We start from the raw sequence: 20,175 nt of genomic DNA, 5'->3' as shown, positions 1-20,175 counted from the left end.
CCTTTTTTTTGCAATTTTTCAAAACAGTTATCTCTAGGAAATCGACCCCATTCTCAATTTTATATATAATTTCTATTTTTCAGGAGTGTGGCTTATTATCCAGTGGAACGCTTATAGTCAATATCAGTTGACTTTTGTTTTTGTTTTTGTTTTGTTTTGCTACACTGCTTTTGCTTACTAAAGGATTAAAAGTCTTGGAATGTAGCTCAGAGGTAGACTGATTGCCTAGCATATGCAAGGGTCCCAACTTGGATCCCTAGCACCACAAATAAAAAAACTTAAAAAGGAGAAAATTCATTAAATATATATAAACATAACATACATATAGACATACGTGTGTTGGATGTGAATATATTGAGTATGTGATACTACGTGGCTATTATATGCCCCTCTGTATACATACATATCCATATAATGCCTCCATAATCAGATTTTTAAGAAAGGAAAACAAAGCATTGCAGAGTATTTTAATAAGTCCAGATTCCCTCTCTAGATTCTATTTTCATTTTTTAAAAGTGCACATCTCACATTGAGATTATTTCTTAGCTCTCTAGATGATGAACTGGGACCTCACTTACAAGGACTCCTCTCCTTGTTTTTAATTTCACCCTTTTCAATTGACTTTTGTATGGATAATCATTCATTTGTGTAGGCTTTATCCAGAGAACTTTTTACAAACAGTTTTTTTTGCCCATGCAACTTTTAATTGTTCTTCTCCAAACTGCATTTGGTACATTGACACTCCCTGGGGGCTGGGGTTTTGGCTCACAGGGCTCTTTCTTCCTGGGTCAACACTGGGTGGTCTCCCAGCCACGTCTGGTCAGGAGGTATCGCCAACGGCTCTGTTTCAGGTTTTTCACACAGTTCATTTTTCTGTCTCAGTTTAGAGGCTGAGATATTTTTCCTTGCTCTTTCCTTGAAGTGGCTGTTTAATTTACACAGGGGATGGCATTGACGGACACCTTGCCTCCCTGGGTATCAAATCTGTACACAGATGAGCAAACAGGACAGGAAGGTAGGTAACTTTTTTCAATCTTATTTCAAAAATATTTTCCTGTTTGCCCTGAAGCTGGAGGACAGAAGAGTAAATATGTCTTAATCTTTACTTAGACAATTTATTTACCAAGCATTTACATTGTGCTTACCACATTCAAGGTAGCAGTGCTCAGTGCTTTCCATGTATGAACTAACTCAACCACCAGCTAATGAACAGAGTGCTACGATGCACCATCATTTATTGATGGGGAAATGGTGGTACAGACAGGTAAGTGAATCAGAGCTTGTCCAAAGTCACAGTTCTGGTGGCAGTAAGGGCAGGGCTGTGTGTTCAAATGCATACAGTCAGATCCTGCCTCTAAGCTGTTAACCACTAAGGTGGGGTGGGGTGGGGGGATGGGGCACAGATCTCTTACTTTACAATTTCTCTAATGGTGAGTCCAGTGTTCCCAAGACTAATTTTGTATCTCTTCACATCACATTCAAGTGCTTTTTTTTCCCCAAAGTATTGTATAAGAAGCGTTACAACTCAGAGCAATGACAAACCTGCTCAGGTGTTCTATTTGCACCCTTTTCCTTTCTTAAGCCAGCCAATGGACTGGGCTCATCATTCTGGAGAGTCTGATGGCATTTGCATCTCTTTTCGCCTTGTTATTTCCATCACCTCCTTCCTGCAGCTTTTTGTGAACTTTTTCATCAACATGCAAGGCCCCTCTATGTTTTGAGAGCCACACCCTTTTCAACCAAACACACACAGATGCCATACATAAATAAAAAGTGACCTTTGCCCATGAAAAGAATTTTGATGAATTGCAGGAAGTAATACACTGTGCAAGGAAAACAGCCTTTGATCTTTTTTTTCCCCCTTAATGTAAATCACTTCCCATGAAGAACAATCTGAGTCTAATGAAGTTCTTTAAGTGGAGACTACAAAGACCCCCAAAATATTAGAGAAGACTTGTGTGGGTATCTGATTTATTCCTCCTAATGGAGACTGTGGATTGGGGAGGCAGGAGGAGGTTGAGGATAAAGAGGGAATGACCAAGAATATTCAAGTTAGTCAGTGAATATTTCTTGGCTATCAAATGTGGGCAGGACTCTCTACAGCAAAGTTTTAAACTTTGGACTGGGGCCCATTGGTGAACTCTGAGACTAGTGTAGAAAAAAAAAAAAAGAAGAATAGAAAACAGTGTATAACATAGTAAGGAAAGCGTTTATGTGAAATTTTTTCTAAAGGTGTGTATATACAGATAATGTATACTAAATTGTGGTGTAGACTCATTTCTTTCTATATATCATGTTCCAAAAAAGCTTGGCTAGAACTACTCCAAAATAAAAAATAAAAAATAAAAGTTTTGGAAAGCAACCACAGTTATTCTCTCTAACCTCTGACAGCTTAAACAGAAATGATAATTAAAGCAGAAATGTCAATTCTTAAGGCTTTAGAGCTTTTAGGGGGATTTTATACAGAAGATTTAGAGCAGGGTAGAGTGAAGAGGTCATCTGGGGAAAGATAAGAGGGGTAAACTACAAGGGGAGCAGGTGACTATTCTTGATAATGAGTGTGGACTTTTGAGGTGAAGACTGAGGTCAGAGTCTAGGAAGCATGAAGTATGAATGTTCCAATTTCATGGGCTGGGAGAAGAGGTCTAAGTTGAAAAATGGCTGATGAAGGCAGATGGTGAAAATATTTTCTTGGTAGAGAAGAAGGAATAGGAGGGATCAGGGGGCCTGGAGTGATACCTAGATATCAGTTGACCAAAATGGAACCACAGACATGTTTGCTTTGATCTGGTATTTTAAAATTTATGAATTTCCCATAAAAATTGGAATTACCAGTTCCTCCAGAAAAATCAGAAGACCTACAAGTCTGGACGTAGGTGTAATAACAATCTCCTGGAGCTGTGTCCCATGCATAGCCACTAGCACATTCAGCTCTTTGAATTCAAATTAAGTTAAAAATTCAGTTCTCTAGTTATAGTATTCACATTTCAAGCATTTAAAAAACTTCATGTGGCTCGTGTCTACTGCATAGGGCAGCACAGATGTAGACCATTTCTATCGCCACAAAAAGTTCTAGAGGACAACAATGTTTTTAGACCCCATGGTTGTCACTATTTAATACTTTCTTGCCCTGGCCAGTCCCCCGCCTTTTAGTCACCTGTCATACTAGTAGGTTATACTCTGCAACTCCTGCACATACTGTGCCTAGTTTGGCTGAAAATCTCAGTGACTCAATCTTGAGGACTGAAACCTATCTCAATTGAAGTATCTTGAATTGAGTGTGTGTGTGTGTGTGTGTGTGTGTGTGTGTGAGCTTGCACATGCACACACATGTGTGAAAGAGAGTGTGTTTTCTTTGTGAAGTAAGAAGGGACATGAGAATTGCAGAAACTGTAAAGGATACCACACAAAGTTATTAGAATGGAAGAAGAGTGGGACTTGGTTAATGTTCACTACAGAGAAAATTTTTTAAAAAAAATAGACCTTACCTGTAAACTACAAGTACCCAACATGACAGGTGGAAAAGAACCAAAGAGGACCAAATTCAACTAGGGCAACTTACAGTAGAGCAACAAGTAGCTTCCCAGATAAAATTAATAGATCAATATGCTATTAGAACATACGAAGCTATCACTTCTAGCTCTGCCCACACAGTGTGCATACAAGGCAGAACGAACAGCAAGGGGGTTTATCTGTAAGGAGTCAGTTAAAGCAAATCATTTGCCTTTTATTACCTAACAGTTCTAAATCAGATAAACATAAATTCAAATATCATTTGTGTCATCATGATCATTGAACAAGTCATCTTTGAGCCCAGTAAAATCCTCCCCTTCTCTCTCTCTCTCTCTCTCTCTCTCTCTCTCACACACACACACACACACACACACACACACACACACACATTTTAGTTTGTAAAAACATAAAGCAGAGTGCAGAAGACCTAAAAGGAAACTTTAGTACTCTGAGAGTTACTGTGTATGGACAAATTTGGGATCCAAGTTGGATTTTAGCAGATTTTAAGTGTTATTTCTTCTGTCTTGGGTAACTTGCCTTAAGCTCTTTTGCTGTGGAAATGCATGGAAAATATGAGAGGATCCTGAAAGAATTCTTTTGGCACTGAGAAAATTTTGTTTTTCAACCTGCATTTGTTCATTGTCGTCACTACCTACATTTTTTCCATGTTCACATATGAAAATAATTATTCTTCCATTCAGGAAGTCAATTTTTAAAAAGTCAGTTTGGCTTCAAAGGATCCAGCACCCTTAATAGGGTCAGACTAGACCAGAAGACAGCTGGGCAGGAGCCCTGGCCTGGGAGTAATCTGTACTTTCCTGCCTGGTTACCTCTTGGGACTTGTGTCTGAGTCCTGGAAATAAGGGCTGTGTCCCATCTGACTGGGGAAGTAAAAGTGTCTATCCTTCAGAGGTAGGAATAGGCTCACAAATAAAGAACCGAAGTCCCCATGGATGACTCCAACAGTTTTTCTTGCAGTCAAGACCAAGTCATCTATGGCTCAGTATGTTCTACCAGAGAAAGTCTTTGGGTAAAAGGGCCCAGGACTAGGGCCAGAGCCCTGCTTTCTTGCTCCGGATGTGTGACCCTAGGCAAATCTTTCCAGCATCTATGAGTTTCTGTTTATTCAGGTGTATGGAGGGTTTCAACTGGTTCAGTCCTCATTTTGGTCTTATGTCTTTCTTACTGGATTACCATCATTGTAACTATAAAATCAATCTTTATCTCAAAACATCAGTAACATAACAACGTTATGCTCTGATGAATAAGACAGAAAGCCTTACCATTTGCACATGCTGTAAGAATTAATTACCAAAGAGCCCTACACCAGGGGCCATTCAAATTGTAGCCAGCAAAAGAACTTGGGGGGCTCATTTAAATTGCAGATTCCCAGGATTCTCCTCAAGAGATTCTCTAGCAGGTTTGGGTGGTGCAGGGAATTAACATTAGCTACCATACCACATGATTCAGGGTCTAGAGGGAATATTTTAAGAAATCTGAGACTTGTCTACATCCTTGATATTTTAGGAAATCTGAGACTTGTCTACACCCTTAGCTCTCTCTGCACAGCTGGTCCTCAACTCCCTATCCCCAGGCTCAGTCCTCACTGCTACTTATCCTAGGGACAGATAACCAGCTGGTACGTCTTCATAATATAAGTTTCGTCGAGAAGCAAGGGGCCACCTGACCCTGTGTCAGCAGCTAGCAAGGAAGCCAAGAGGGGGAAATAAAAATTAACAATGTCTATTTTTCAAAAACATTCACCTCCTAGACCACATAAGCACTAATCAAAGCATGCACAAAATTACAGCACATCATGTCTGAGGATGGGAGTTATAATAGATCCCATTTCCATAATTCTAACATGCTACAATTTCCATCTGATGAAATGTGGCTGTGAAATTAAAAGTGTCATTTGATGTGAGAAAGTTCTAAACCTAGGCTAAAACCGGAGGAAGATATCTTTTAGAGTTTTGAAACGAGGGTAGAAATATGACAGAAATATAAAACACTCTCTTGAAATTTATTAACAATTTAGGCGATATCGTAAGAAAAGAAGCTAAAACTCTGCATGATAACTGAGAGGAAAGTGTCTTTGAAGATGTTTCCTTTTGACAGCTCCTAGGACAGTGCCTGGCGCACAATAGGACCTCAGTATGTAATTATTGGATGAATTTGCTGAGCACAAGCTGGGGGAGAAGACAGGAGAGGAAGAGGAAAGTGGTCTAAGAACCAGACTTCCTGAGAAGACTGGCCATTTGAGGAGCTGAAGAGGGCATGATAGACTTTGAAGGGAAGGCAGATGAATCAGTTTCTCAGAGCTTCTGCAACAAAGTACTATAACTAGGTGGCTCAAAATAACAGAAATGTTCTTCCTTTTCTAGAGGCTATAAGTCCAAAATAATGGTACTGGGAGGGCCATGCTCCCTCTGAAACCTATAGGAGAATCCTTTCTTGCTTTTTTGTTGCTTCCGGTGGTTTGCGGGTCACATTTGACATTGGCTGGCCTACAGCTGTGTGACTCCCAGCTCTTTATTTATCCTCCTGTGCCATTCTCCCCGCGCACCTCTGTTTTCAGTTGGCACCTTCTTGTAAGCACACTAGTCCTTTTGGATGACTGTTCCAGTGTGACTTCTACTCCAGTATGACCTGATCTTAACTAATTACACCTACAACAACCGAATTTCCCTAAGGGTCACATTCTAAGTTACCAGGGGTTACAACTTTAACATATCTCTTTTGGGGCAACACAATTAAATTCAGAACCGTGGGCATTTAAAAATCAATATGAGACACCCGTTAGGATGGCTGTTGTTTATAAAACAAAAGACAGAAAGTAATGGCGAGGATGTGAAGAAATTGTACTCTTTGTACATCGCAGATGGGCATATAAACCAGTGGCACTTCTGAAAAACAGGATGGCAATGTCTTAAAACATTCAATGTTTTTTTACCCTAAGATTTACTAATTTACCCTAAGATTCACTAATTCCACTTTGGGGGATAGGTATCCAAAGCAGTGAAAGCAAGGACTCTAGCACCTATTTGCACACCTGCGTTCATAGTAGCATTATTCCAAATAATCCAAAGGTGGGACAACCCAAACATTTAACGATGCGTGAAGGGAGACGCAAAATGTGACATATTCATACTATTTTATTCAGCCTTAAAAAAGAAGATTCTCACATGTGAATAGTGATTAGAAGGAACCCATGAAAGTGCGCTTAAAATATAAAGAATATGTATTTACATGGGAGAACAAGTTACCTTAGAACCTAAAAATTTCAGAGGTCTCTCCCCCATATCCATACTTCACATTTCCATAGCCTATTATTATTGTCAGTTGAGAAAATAGTTTTATAAAGTGTACATTTCATACTAGGTTATAGATATATGAACCTGGCCCTAAACTCTCTGACTGGAAGTTGTACTATGCTTTTTAAGGTCCTTTCTGATTCTTTTAATAATCTTGGGTTTTTCATCTGTGAAAGTGGGCTAATAATTTGTAACTTCTCAGTGATTGTTGGGGATGTAATGACAGACACTAAAGCAATTTTTACCACATCAGGGAGCTATTTGTTACTTTCTATTTAGTACTTGAATAATTCACCTCAAAGTTTCAGGATATCAGAAATATGCAGCAAGGATACTAATTTTACTTAACTGAGTGGAAGTGACTAGACTAAGGCTCACTCTCCACCCAGAACCCCAAACTCACAAGATGAGTTAACCTCACAGGTTTCTGACTTTGCACTTGCTATATGCCATGGATCTGCAATGGCTTTTTGTACTAAATGGCTCAATAATGTTTTTGTTTTACAGGAATAACACCTTTGCATTAACAACTTTATTCCTCAATGATTGGAGAATGAGCTGCCTGTATAATGCTCCATCACCTTCAATAATCGAGGGTGATTTTTTTCCCTCTGTACATGGGAAATGTTCCTAGAAAACCATGGCACAGCTGGAGAAATCAGAAAATAAGCATTGACACCTCACTACCATTTAATCCTCAGACCCACTCAAGTTTCACCAATTTTCTCAATATTATCCTTCATAGCAAAGCAATCCAATCCAGGATCACACGTTACATTCAGTTGTCATGTCTCTTTAGTTTGCTTCAATTTGGAACAATTGGAACAATTCCTTTCTTTAACTTTCATGACCTTAATACATTTAAATTTCTAAATGGGCCAAATTCAGCCTGCTCACCTGTCTTTGGAATAAAATTTTACCAGAGCCCAACCTTGTCTATTCATTTACATCTTGTCTGTGACTACCTTTGTGCTACGGCAGCCATTGAGTAGTGGTGACACTGGATGGCCTGAGAAACCTAAAATGTTTAATGTTGAGACCTTCACTGAAGGACCCAAGGAAGAGAAATGCAAAGCTTACATATTGGAGAGGAAGAAGACTGGTTTTAATTTATTTTACTGCTTACATCCAAAGTCCTAAGGAATCTATAAAATAACTTCTAGGACTAGTAAGAGAATTCGGCCAAGTTGCAGGATATCAAGTCAGTATTTAAAAATTATTTTATTTTCATATATCAGCAATAAACTTTGGAAAACATTTTTTTAAAAAACCATTAAAATGGCATCAAAAACAAAACTTACTTAGAAATAAATGAATAAAAGATGTACAGTACTGCTACGGTGAAAATGAAAGAATGTTCCCAAAAAAAATTTTTTTAAGATATAAGTAGAAAGATTTACCACGTTTACCTATTGATCAAAATTGATAAAATGTCAATTTCTCTCAAATTGATTATAGATTCAATACCATCCTAGTGAAAATCTCAACAGGAAATATTTATTTTCTAAATTGTCAAGCTGATTCTAAAATCTGTATGAAAATGCCAAGGACCTAGGTTAGCCAAAACCATACTGAAAATGAAAATGAAAAACGATGATTTACACCACATGATTTTAGGCAGTCCTTGGAAACCAGCCTCCCGAAGGCCCCCACTTCCTGATGTTCATGTCCTCATGCAGTCCCCCTCCCACACTGCATCAGAGTTTGTCTGTTGTGACCAACGGATTGTGGCAGAGGGGAGGTGTGTAATTTCCAGATTAAGTTACAGAAGACATTACTGCCCTCATCTTGAGCCCTCTGTTTGTCTCTCTTGCTCTTTCTCTGAGTTCCTGTTCAGACGAAGGCCAGATTCTCTGTCATGAACAGTCCTATGAGAAAGGCCACATGGTAAGCAGCAAAAGCCCTTGACCAACAGCCAGCAGGGAACAGCTACACAAGTGAGCTTGGAAGACTCTCCCATGCCAATCCAGCCTTTAGGTGACTTTAACCCTGGCCAATGGCATGGCTGCAACCTCCTGATGGACTCTGAGTCATAAGCTCCCAGCTTAGCAGCTCTCGGATCCCTGACCCTCAGAAATAGATACGGATGGTCTGCTGTGGATACGTGTTGGTTGTGTTGCACGGCTCAATCTTGGGTAATTTGCTATGCAGCAATAGATAATAAATATAAAGACTTAGATTTTAACCTGCATTTCTTATGACAGTGTGGTATTGGTGTAAGAATTGACAGGCAGATCAGTGAAACACAATGAAATCCTGAAATAGACCCCACATATATGCTTATTTGGGTTTGACTAAAGCAGAAAAATAATTCAATGAGGAAAGGATAGTCTTTTCAAGAAAAAAATTAGAGGTTCTAGAAGACCCCTTATCATACTATGCACCAGAAGCAATTGAAGATAAAACATTGAGAATTTCTTGCAACACTGCAACAGGTAAAGATTTCTTAGACCGACACTAAAGGCACTGTAGTTAATTTTGTGTTAACTTGACTGGACTATGGGGTACATATATTTGATATATTTTCTATTGGTTTTGTTTTTCTTGAGAATCCTGAGTAATACGGGCACTAATTATAAAAGAAAATAAAACTGCCATACTGGATCTTATCAAAATTAAAAAAACTTCTATTCATCAAAAATATCATTAAGACAGTGAGAAATAAGTCTCAGTATGTTTACTTAACAAGGGATTTGTATCTAAAATATACACCACCAAATTTTAACACCTAATTTTAAGCAATTATTAAAAATTAGGTAAAAGATTGAGCAGACATTTCCTAAGAAGATATATAAGGTGTCAGAAGCAATATGAAATAATGCTCAGTGTAATTACTCCTCATGCATATACAAATTAGAGCCACAATCAGAAATCATTTCACACTGCTTAAAATGGCTAAAAGTATAAAAAAAATAGAGCCAAGCCTTGGAAAGGCTGTGGAACAATTGGAATCTTCATACATTATTGCTGGGAGCATGAAACAACCTCTTGGGCAAAAATTCTGGTGGTTCCTTATAAAACTCAACATATACCTCATGATGATCCATCAGTTTACCTAGGTATTTACCCAAGAGAGTTAGAAGACATATGTCTACAAAAAGACTTGCGCAAGAATGTTTCTAACAATTTTGTCATAATAGCCAGAAGCTGGATTCAAGCCAAATGCTCATTTAATAATTGAATGGACAAGCAAATTGCAGTGTATTCATGTGTGGGAATACTACTCAGCAATAAAAAGAAATGCACTGCTGATATAAGCAGCAAAATAGATGAAAAGAATGTTGCACCAAAGAAGCCAGAAAGGGTGCCTCATACTAGTATGAGATGTTACCTGTTAGAGTGGCTATTATCGAAAGACAAATGGGAGCAAATGTGGGCAAGGATGTGGAGCGAAGGGAACTCATGCACGATGCTGATGGGATTGTAAATTGGTAAGTCATCATGGAAAACACTATGGAGGTTCCTTAAAAAATTAGAAATAGAACTAAATGCACAAGCTAGCAATCCCATTTCTGGGTGTATATCCAAAGGAAATTAAATCAGTGTCTACATACAATGTTCATTGAAACTTTATTCACAATCACCTAGATATGCAAACAACCTAAACATCTATCTAAGGATAAATGGTTAAAGAAAATGTGTGTGTGTGTGTGTGTGTGTGTGTGTGTGAGATTTAACAATGGAATAAGTGCTCAGAGATGTGTTGTTACTTGATTTCATTGTTGTGTAAATCATAAAGTATACATATACACACTAAGATGGCTATGATGTCACCAGGTGATATAATTTTATGAGACCCCTGTGTATATGCACCATTTTCATTATATGGTTTATGATTGTGTGTGTGTGTGCGTGTGTGTGTGTGTGTGTGTGTGTGTGTGTGTGTAGGGGAGGGGATGAAAGAGAGAGAGATGGAATACTATTAAACCTTAGAAAGAGTCAGGGGGGTGAAAAATAAAAACCTGCCATTTGGGACAACTTGGATAAACCTGGCAAAGGTTGTAAGAGGGCAAAGAGAGAATAGAAAAGAGAGCCATTCAAATGGAAAGGAAACAGAAATGAAAGGGAAAGACAAATATTCACTTTCTATTGAATTTTTTTTTCGGGGTGTGGGGGGGACTGGGGATTGAACCCAGGGGCACTCAACTACTGATCCACATTCCCAGCTATATTTCATATTTTATTTAGAGATAGATCTCACTGAGTTGCTTAGTGCCTTGCCAAGGCTGAGCCTGGCTTTGAACTTGTGATCCTCCTGTCTCAGCCTCCTGTGCCACTGGGATTAAGGCTTGAGCCGCTCTGCCCAGCTTTATTGGATCTTTACACTCTTTTGGACATGCTGTCCTTTTCCATATGTCTTCTCCTTCAAATGAGATTTCTCTGCAAGGATGGTGAAGTGTCTTAGAAGTCTGCATTTCCCAAACCTTCCAGCACTATTTTATGCAGACTTGATTTGGTAAATATTAGAGAAAGAGAAATTAAGGGAGCTGTGATTTAGAATACTTTCCAGTGGGCTTTCTACATTTTTTCTGGGATAGCTGATTGCAAGTTTCACAAGAGCCTAGCACAGTGTCAATAATGCCACAATAAACATTCATTGATTAACTGAAGTGTACACTACAGAGAAAAATAAATGCGGTGCTCTCAAAGCCCTATTGTCTGGCCCCCACCTTACCTCCAAGCAGTAGAAATGTTTAAATATGCTTTTTGTTGTTTTATAGCCATTTGCATTTAAATTGGGTGTGTCACTGTCACGTTTTATTAGCTATTCCTCATACCAGTCCTGTGAGGTTAGCGCTGTTATCTGCATTTTACAGGCGAGGGCACTGAGAGGTGAAGCAACTTGCCTGGGATCAGATGGTACAATGAGCCCCTGGAAGCAGTGGATTTTGGTGCACAGGACCCGCCTCCCAGCCAGCAAGGCTAGTCCATAAAACTCTGTGGCTGGGAACACAATAAAGAACGGTGGCTTTTCTGCAATAGACTTTGAAAAAGTCATTTTAATTGCATTAATTCCATATGAAAGAATTGAGTTAGGATTGCATTTCTTTGGCTGGATTATTTTCTCGTGAGCAGATAGTTTGTTGTTGTTGTTGTTGTTTTAGTAGGTACTTGATTGGGCTGCCTAGACCCAAGATCCTTGAAGGGAGACGTTTGCTCCAGAGATTCATCCCCATTATTTCCTGACCAGACACTGGGCCTCCCAGAAGTCTCTCCCCTTGCAGCAGCCTCCCTGTAGAGCCCAACCATGTAGCATAACCCTTAAGCAATATTTGAATTAGAGTAAATACATTTTATGAAATAAGAAACTATTTAGAACGTATCTAATTATAAAAATTTTAACATGGTCCAAGAACTTCCTAAAATTGAATGCACAGTAGTCTCCCGTTATCTGTGGGAGTTATGTTCCAAGATCCCCAGAGGATGCTTGAAACCACAAATAGTACCAAACCCTATATATACTATGTTTTTTTTTCTGTACATAAATACCTTTGATAACGTTTAGTTAATAAATGAAGCAAAGTAAGAGATTAATGATAAAGATTTATAATAAAATAGAACAATTATAACAATTCACTATAATAAAACTTATGTGAATGTGGTCTCTTGCTCTTTAAAAAGGTTACTTGAACACAAGCACTGTGACACCACAATAGTGCATTGGAAAACTGAAATGGCTACTCCGTGCTACAGGGTGGGAAGCATTTAGAGCATGGAATGAATAAAGGGAAGATCCAGGTCTCAGACGATGTGGAGCATAACTACACCAGATTTTATCACACGTCTTCACACTACTCAGAACCACACAGAATTTAAAGTTGACAAATGGTTTATTTCTGGAATTTTTCATTTAATGTTTTGAACCACAGTTAGGCAGGGGTAGTGGAAAACAAAGGAAACTAAATTCCAGATAAAGGGTGCTGCTCTACCAACAGTGGGTGCAGATACACATGGCATTTTCTTCTCCTGAGAGGATCAAGATTGCAGGCAGTTCTCCTTAGAAGTGAGAGGTGAACTGGGAAATTGAAGCTCAGTGAACTGAAGGAGCTTCCTCATATGTCACACAGCAAAATCCCAGCTCTCCCTTACAATAGCAGGACTTTGACAATCGTCTTTGTTCCTGGAACAAGCATTGGAAAAATGACATCCCCAGGCTCCTGAACTCATTGACTTCATCCTAAGGAATTGGTTTCCCAAAAATGATATCTTTGATCAAAATAAAACTACCAGTCTGGCTTTTCCCTTGTCTGATACAATTGCCCTCTGGAGGCTGGAGGACATTCGACTCACAGTGGAGCTCACACTCCTTGATGTCCTTTCCCTTCCTAGCAGTGTTCCCAGCATTCCCAGTTCTGATAACTCTGCCCAATATGGTTAGCAATATTATTATTGCATCACTCACTAACTCCCTCTGTGACCCTGGATGATTTGATTAAGACAAGTGGTTTTCAACCTTGGCTGCACTTTAGATTCACCAAGGGAGCTTTTAAAAAGCCCCTCCCCGTGGCCAGGCCACACCCTGAACCAATTAAATCCAAATCTCTGGAGGAAGGTCTCAGTCGAGAGCCAGTTTTTAAACCTCTTCAAGTGATTTCCAGTGTGCAGTCCAAACTGAGAACCACTGACAGAAATGAGAAAAAAAAAAAAAAACACAATTCAAATTTCTTAGGCACTTATTATGTACCAGGTGTTTTACATGCGTTAGCTTATTTATTTCTCACTGACTCAGATAGGCTATTTAACTCCTCTAAAATCTCACAGCTGGAAAGTGGCAAAGTCCAGTTCGAAATCCCAGTCATTATAATTCCTGAGGCATGCTTTTATCACAGGAACAGATGGTTTACTGAAAACTTGTCTGTATAACATGAATTTAGTGAACATTGAATATGGCACCACCTGTTAAACACCTGGTACGTAGTAGGTGGGCCTGAAAAATCTCTGTCTCCATCTTTCAACCCATCCACTTTTCTAGAATGTTCCTCCTGGCCCATGCAATGACATGACACACAAGACTTTAAGATCAGAGAACTTTGAATTAATCCCAGCTGCTCTGCAGTTTATAGCACCTTTTGTATATACTAACCATGTTGTATCAGAATTTCATTATATGGGGATGTTCAGTTTTAGGGAATATATATTAATGAACCATATAACTGAAAATATGACCTGCCTATTATATGCATTTTATTGAAGCTTTTAGCTCAATATATTTTAATTTCCTATGGCTACTAATTTTCCCTCTTGTCATTATGGGATAAATAGAGGCTCCCCACTTAAACTGAGGGGAAAGTTGTCAGCTGCTATGCAGTTGATGTAAGCAGCCCATCCATCCACCCACTGTCTTCACAGGACTACAGCAGGAAGCTGTGCCTAGCAGTTCTGAGATTTACTCCCTCTTCCAGTCTATTTGTGAGGGTCACAAATCATGTTTTCTGTTTGTTTTGTTTTGTTTTCTTTTGTTTTTTTTTTCTGAATTAGTGGCATCTGTCAAACTGGCTTGGATAGAACAGGGGAGTAGACAAACTTCTTCCTCAGAGTGGGACTGATTTTGGCATCTGCCAAAGATGGGGGATGATGACTTTGTCCAGAGTGGCTCTCTGGGCCGACAGGCACGGAAGTAATGACAGCCAACGTCCATAGCAGCCTTCTGAGCCAGTATCATCCTAGATGTTCCACAGAGAGCAAGATGGGCTGTTTCATGCAGGGCTATTTGGATTCAGAGTCTGGTCTTGATGCTCAGAACCATCCCATCAGCTCTCAAAATCTGCTGTCTCCACATCTGTAGATAAAAACAACCAAAGATCAAAAATATATATTTTTCTGTACTGAACACATACAGAATTTTTTCCTTATTGTTATTCCCTAAACAACATAGTAGAACAACTATTTACATTGCATTAGATATCATAAGTAATTTAGAGATGATTTGAAGTATATGATATGTGCAGGTTATATGCAAATACTGAACCATTTTATATAAAGGACTTGAGCATCCTTGGATTTTGGAATCCCTTGGGTCTTGAAACTAAGCTTCCGATGACACTAAGGGACAAATGTACTTTGGACAATCCCTCCAGTGGGCTGGGGGATTGCCACTGAGAAATTCAAGGGTCTTTGTCAACCTCAGAAAAAGGAAGGACTGAGACCTATATGGCTGGACCTCTCTGTACCCTTCCTTTCTCCCTTATTCCTCCACATCACAGTTTCCCTCCAAATCCTCTGAGATGGAGGGCACCACAAGAGGACAGAGACATCTATCTCTTCCCCTTTCATTCCTCCATTCATCAGCCCAGCAGCTGGCTGTGTGTCCAGCATGGTTTTCAGTTCTTCCTACATCCTAACTCAGAGAAGTTCAATCCCTTGTCCAAGATCCATTGCCTGAAACGGTGGAACTGAATGGAGACAAATCAGAGAGACTGGCGCCATAGTCCACAACATTAGAACTAGAAACCTCTTTAGGATTCATTTGTTTCCATCTGTCTTGGTCGGGATCCTTGTCTGAACGTTGCCCTCGTATCTTTTTCCTTCATGCTAAGGAGGGTACCACTAGCTACTATTTCAAAGCTGTAATATATGGACAGTTTAAAACCATCAACTTTCAATTCATATCTCCATAAACAGAAGAGGCAATTCTAGGAGTGATGGGAGGGGATGGGGGCTCTACTTAAACAGAGATGCAGGGGCTCTGTCCTTAAAGCAGGGTTTTCGAAGACTTGAATTCCTAGACATTGAGCTGACCAAGAAGTGATAAGAAGACAGTGGCTTCCCGCCAATGATAATCCCTTGGTGCTTCACCACCTCTGACTGCCCCTTCACCCTGCCCACGCCTCTGTAAATAGTGCCTTCCATGAACTCCCTTAAATAACCCCTCTAGAGCGCTCTCTCTTAGCTCCTGGTTCCTGGCTGATTCAGTTAGGACTTGGAGAACCTATACAACACCCCAAAAGGAAAGTATTTCTTTATTATCGTATCTGCTTTGGAGTTAGGCAGACCTAGTTGTGAAGTCTAGTTCGATCCCTTTCTAGTTGTGTGCTCTTAAGCAAATTACTTAGCCTCTGAGCTATACTTTCTTCACTCATTAAATGAAAGACAATGGCTGTTGGGATTAAAAGAAATAGGATTTTCCCCTCTGCTGCTTAATAAAGTGTTGCTGATCCAATAAATAAATAAATAAATAGCATAGATAAGCTACCTAGCCCAGTGTTGGGGTACATAATAGTAATTAATAGAATTGGAAATGGCAAATGGGAAGATGTCAAATTCAATAATGCAATACAAATTCAATAATGAAATTATTAAATTGATTTAATCTACACATTGCCTTCTTTAAAAAAATTTTTTGTTGTAGATGGACACAATACCTTTATTTTGTTTATTTATTTTTATGTGGTTTGAGGATCAAAGCCAGTGCCTCACACATGGGAGGCAAGTGCTCTACCACTGAGCCACAACCCTTTTGAGGCTGATATTTTTTAAAAGGTGATAAGTCCCAGTTGGACAATGATGATGTGAAGCAAAGGCACACACTACAAGTGAACTATAAAACCTTTCTAAAGGGCCTTTTATCTATAGATCTGCATTCTCTTTGGCTCATCAGTTCACAGCAATTTTAGGAATTCACCTTAAGGAAATAATCAGACAAAGATGCACCTTCAAACCCGTTCATACTATCATTGTTTAGAGTATTTAAAATTGGAAATAACAAATATTTGACAATATAGAATCAAGGAAACCTGGGAAAATCCATACAATAACAAGTAGATGAATACAGGTGATTTTTTTAAAAAAAAATTTCCATAACACATTGGGAAGTAAAATAAACAGTTACAAAACAGCATTTCTACTCCATATTTTTTAAAGACAATAAAGAAGAAAAATTGAGGGAATATATGTTGATATAGCCATTTTGGTTATTTCTGGAAGATAGGATCACAGTTAATGTCCTCCACTCACACACTTTGTATTTTCTAGTTTTCTACAATCAACATTTTATTGGCTGCAAACAACAAAAAACCAAACCCTAGCGATTCAGCAGCCCCACAATGCCAGGACCCAAGTCTGAAATTTTCTTGACTTTTCCTTCGTGGACTTGAGGTGGCCCCTGTGTCCCAGTTATCACATATGCGTTCAAAGAGAGAAGAATGGGGACATAAAAGACTACCCCAAGCAAAGGCAGGAGCTCCAGGGCAGAAGTAAGCCTGATGGGGGAGATCTGTGTCCCAGGATCACTCTACCTGGAAGACAGAGGGGAGAAGGGGTCTGGGAAATGGGGTTGAGGAGCCACTTTGCAATCTCTGTCAAAATGGGTATTGCTTTTATAATAATAATCAAAACAAAATCAGTTACTGAAAATTTAAAACAAATAGTTTCTTCTGTTCTTTATTCCCTTAACACTTCGCTCCCTACAGTCACCCTTCCACCCCCTCAAGCTGCAACAGCCAACAAGTTCACAGTCACTGAGCCAATGGGGCCAGGAGGAGTCAAGAACCCCAAGGAGGCGAGGAGCTGCACCCTCCTGCTGGTGGAGCACACTGATGGGCAACGTGCAGAAGGACAAGGAAGTCCACTCACTTGTTCAGTGGACCTCACTGGGTCTCTTTGGTCTGAGGTTCAGGCTCTGAAAACTTATCAATGGAGAGTTTTGTAATGTCAATTATTCAGGCCCTGCTCTTGTTTTCTAGACTGTGGGGAACTGGTCCTGGAATTTCATCTGGCTTGCTTTGGTCTCAGTAACCTCTCACAAATAAACTGCACGTCCTGGAGACCCCCTGTGGGAACGCACTAGATTGCCCTTGTTCAAATCCAGGCTGGCCACTTCCTTGATGTGTCCCTGCACCTGCCACTTAAGCTCTGAATTTCTGTTTTCTCCACTGCAAAATGGGAATAAGAGTCCACATTTCACAGGGTTGTTAGGAAAGATTAGATGAGTCAGTGTTTGTCAAGTGCTTAGAAGGTTCCTATCACATAGTAAATGTGATGTAAGTATTTGTTTTAAAAAATAAATAATTATGAGAAAGGCAGAAACAGCTTCATTTGTTTGAGATTTCATCTTACTTGACATAAAACTCAAAAAAAAAGGCTGCATTTTCTTTTGTTCCCTGCTTGCTCTGCTACATGGTCCCTATAAGGTCCTTTCTTAGCATCTGGATGGCCATCTTAAGTGATAGCCTCTATTTTAAGGAAAAAGTTTTGCTTTCTCACCCAAGGGCCTTTCTGAGAAAGGCTTACCACTGCCTCAAACCAACCCAACCCCTAACCACCCCCGCATTAAGATCTGCCTAGTTATGATTCCTAAGCCTGCCCCATAAAAGTCCTGTAACCCAAGCCTGTTTTGCCTCTATCCATCTACAGAGAGATGGCCTTTATTTGTCAGCCCTGACAAATATGTATGTATCTCTGCCTGGTCTCTGTCTTTCTCGCTTAACAGTCTCTTGTTCCTCGCTTTTCCTTCAGTCCCGGTGCCAGGAAAGAGAATACATAGGAAGCTAAGACTGTAAAGTAAGAGCTATAAGGCCCTGGGTGTTAGTGATTCCCCAATCTCTGCAGAGGTGATGTAGCAGATCACCTAAGGCTTAGGAGGCAGATGCTATCCCCACCCTCATTTTATAAATGGCAAAGATGGCAAAACCACAGATCAGATTGGTGGAGTAATTTGACTACAATCACATGGCTGCAGGTGGCGAAGCTGAGATTCAACCCTGGTCGGCATGGCTCCGAAGCCCGCATACTCCATATTAAGAGTGATCTTCGCCAGGGAGACTTTCCTCTACTTGATCCTGAAAGGTTAACATATATATCAATCCTTAAAGATGCTTAAGGGGCTTTTACTTAAAAGGCACTAGTAACAAATCATTCTATAGAATGCCGTATTTCTCTATATTTAGTTTGGCACGTTCCAATTTTCACATATGGTGTTTTCTAGCAATACGGTGCATCTCTATTGTTCAAAAAAATAAGTTCCAGGTCGGGCACTTAGCTAAAATTCTGGGGGTTTGTGGTATTTTCTCTCTTATGGGATTTGGAAACCTTTCTCTGAAGCTCAAGTAGTCCTTACTAGCAATAGATGAGGGGTTTTGTCACAGTCCTGGTCATATTGCCTTGAAGCAGAAGCCTGGCTTGGGCCAGCTGAAATCATCAATAATTAACATCATAGATGTCTCGCAGGTCCAAATTCCTCCCTGATCAGCAGCAGTATTCCTTTCTGCCCTCTGATCTGTCATTGCCACCTTTGCACAGTTCCAGTTCCAAAGACAGAACCGACTGTTGCCCAACGTTTTTATTTAACAACTGCACTCAATGCTCAAGCAAAGGATACGTGTCCAGGGAGAGTTCCCTGTTCTTTGCCTTTAAGAAAAAAAAAGAGAAATCATTAAACCACACCCTACCCCACCCTTACCCTCTAAGTTCTTGAGTCTCTAGTGCCTGAGATAGAGCCAAGATAAAAAGAATTGAAAAGAAAGCGAGCTTTTTTTTTTTTTTCCTGAAACTTTTGTTCCCAGCTTATAAACACTCCCACCCCTGGTTGCAGAGCCCTGGGATCTGACCCAGTGTCATCTCAAGCCCCACTGGGGCCTTTTCCTTGGCTCTGGGCCTGTCCTGTGTCACTCCCCAACTGCATCCCAGGGGTATTAACCCTTCCAGGAGATGCATGCTAGCTTCCAACAGTATCTACTGTGCTGCAGCAGTGCTTATATTCTTGGCTACCTAATAAATTCTATTCTTCTGCCAGGGGGTTAAAGGATGCAGACAGCCGAGGAGCAGCTGCAAGGAAGCTCTGAAGTAGGTATCTCGTGGGTGGGGCCGGCTGCAGGCAGGACAGACCTGGAGAGAGATTAGGTGAAACATTAGCCAGGGCCTTTTGGACTCAGTCCAGTATCTTTCAATGATTTCTTTATGTGCGTTGGGTGCTGGGTTTATTTGGCCTGGGACAGGCGCCCATTAGAAGATTTCACAATGATTTTGCCATGTTACAGTTTTAAACATGTGAACTCCGTCACCAAAGGAAATTTGTGTTTTTGCCATCTCCCCCCAGCTCTCCGCCTCTCCCTGGGGAGCTACAGGGAAAAGTACTCCAAGCGAATTCATCAAAATGACTAGGTAACGCTCTCAAAATAATAAATGTTGTTACAGTCTGGATCTCTTTCAAGTTTGAGCTCATTTTGTGAGCTTGAAGATCCATACATCACATTGCATGCATATTGTATTTTTATAAAAGGACTATTGCACAGGGACAGGTAAGTTATTAAGACACATAAATGCAATGACCCTCAGAACACCAGACTGTATTTTAACTAAGTTAATTAAGCAGTTTGGCCAAGAAGGGGGCAAAGGATAGGTGCTGTAATCA

General features: G+C 39.9%; 2 long non-coding RNA genes across 2 annotated transcripts in view; one reads left to right on the top strand and one right to left on the bottom strand.

Annotated features, from left to right (window-relative positions):
• Positions 1-20,175, top strand: part of LOC144366653 (uncharacterized) — a 77,701-nt gene that overhangs the window by 45,182 nt on the left and 12,344 nt on the right. The window lies entirely within an intron of this gene.
• Positions 12,640-19,232, bottom strand: LOC144366651 (uncharacterized). Its single transcript, XR_013425753.1, has 2 exons — positions 17,400-19,232; positions 12,640-14,607 (listed from the first exon to the last, which is right to left on the bottom strand). It is a non-coding gene; the product is annotated as an uncharacterized LOC144366651 (long non-coding RNA).

The sequence above is a fragment of the Ictidomys tridecemlineatus genome, chromosome 9, assembly GCF_052094955.1.
Source record: "Ictidomys tridecemlineatus isolate mIctTri1 chromosome 9, mIctTri1.hap1, whole genome shotgun sequence".
NCBI lineage: Eukaryota > Metazoa > Chordata > Mammalia > Rodentia > Sciuridae > Ictidomys > Ictidomys tridecemlineatus.
Note: the sequence above shows the minus strand (reverse complement) of the source record. Positions and strands in the feature narration are given on the sequence as shown.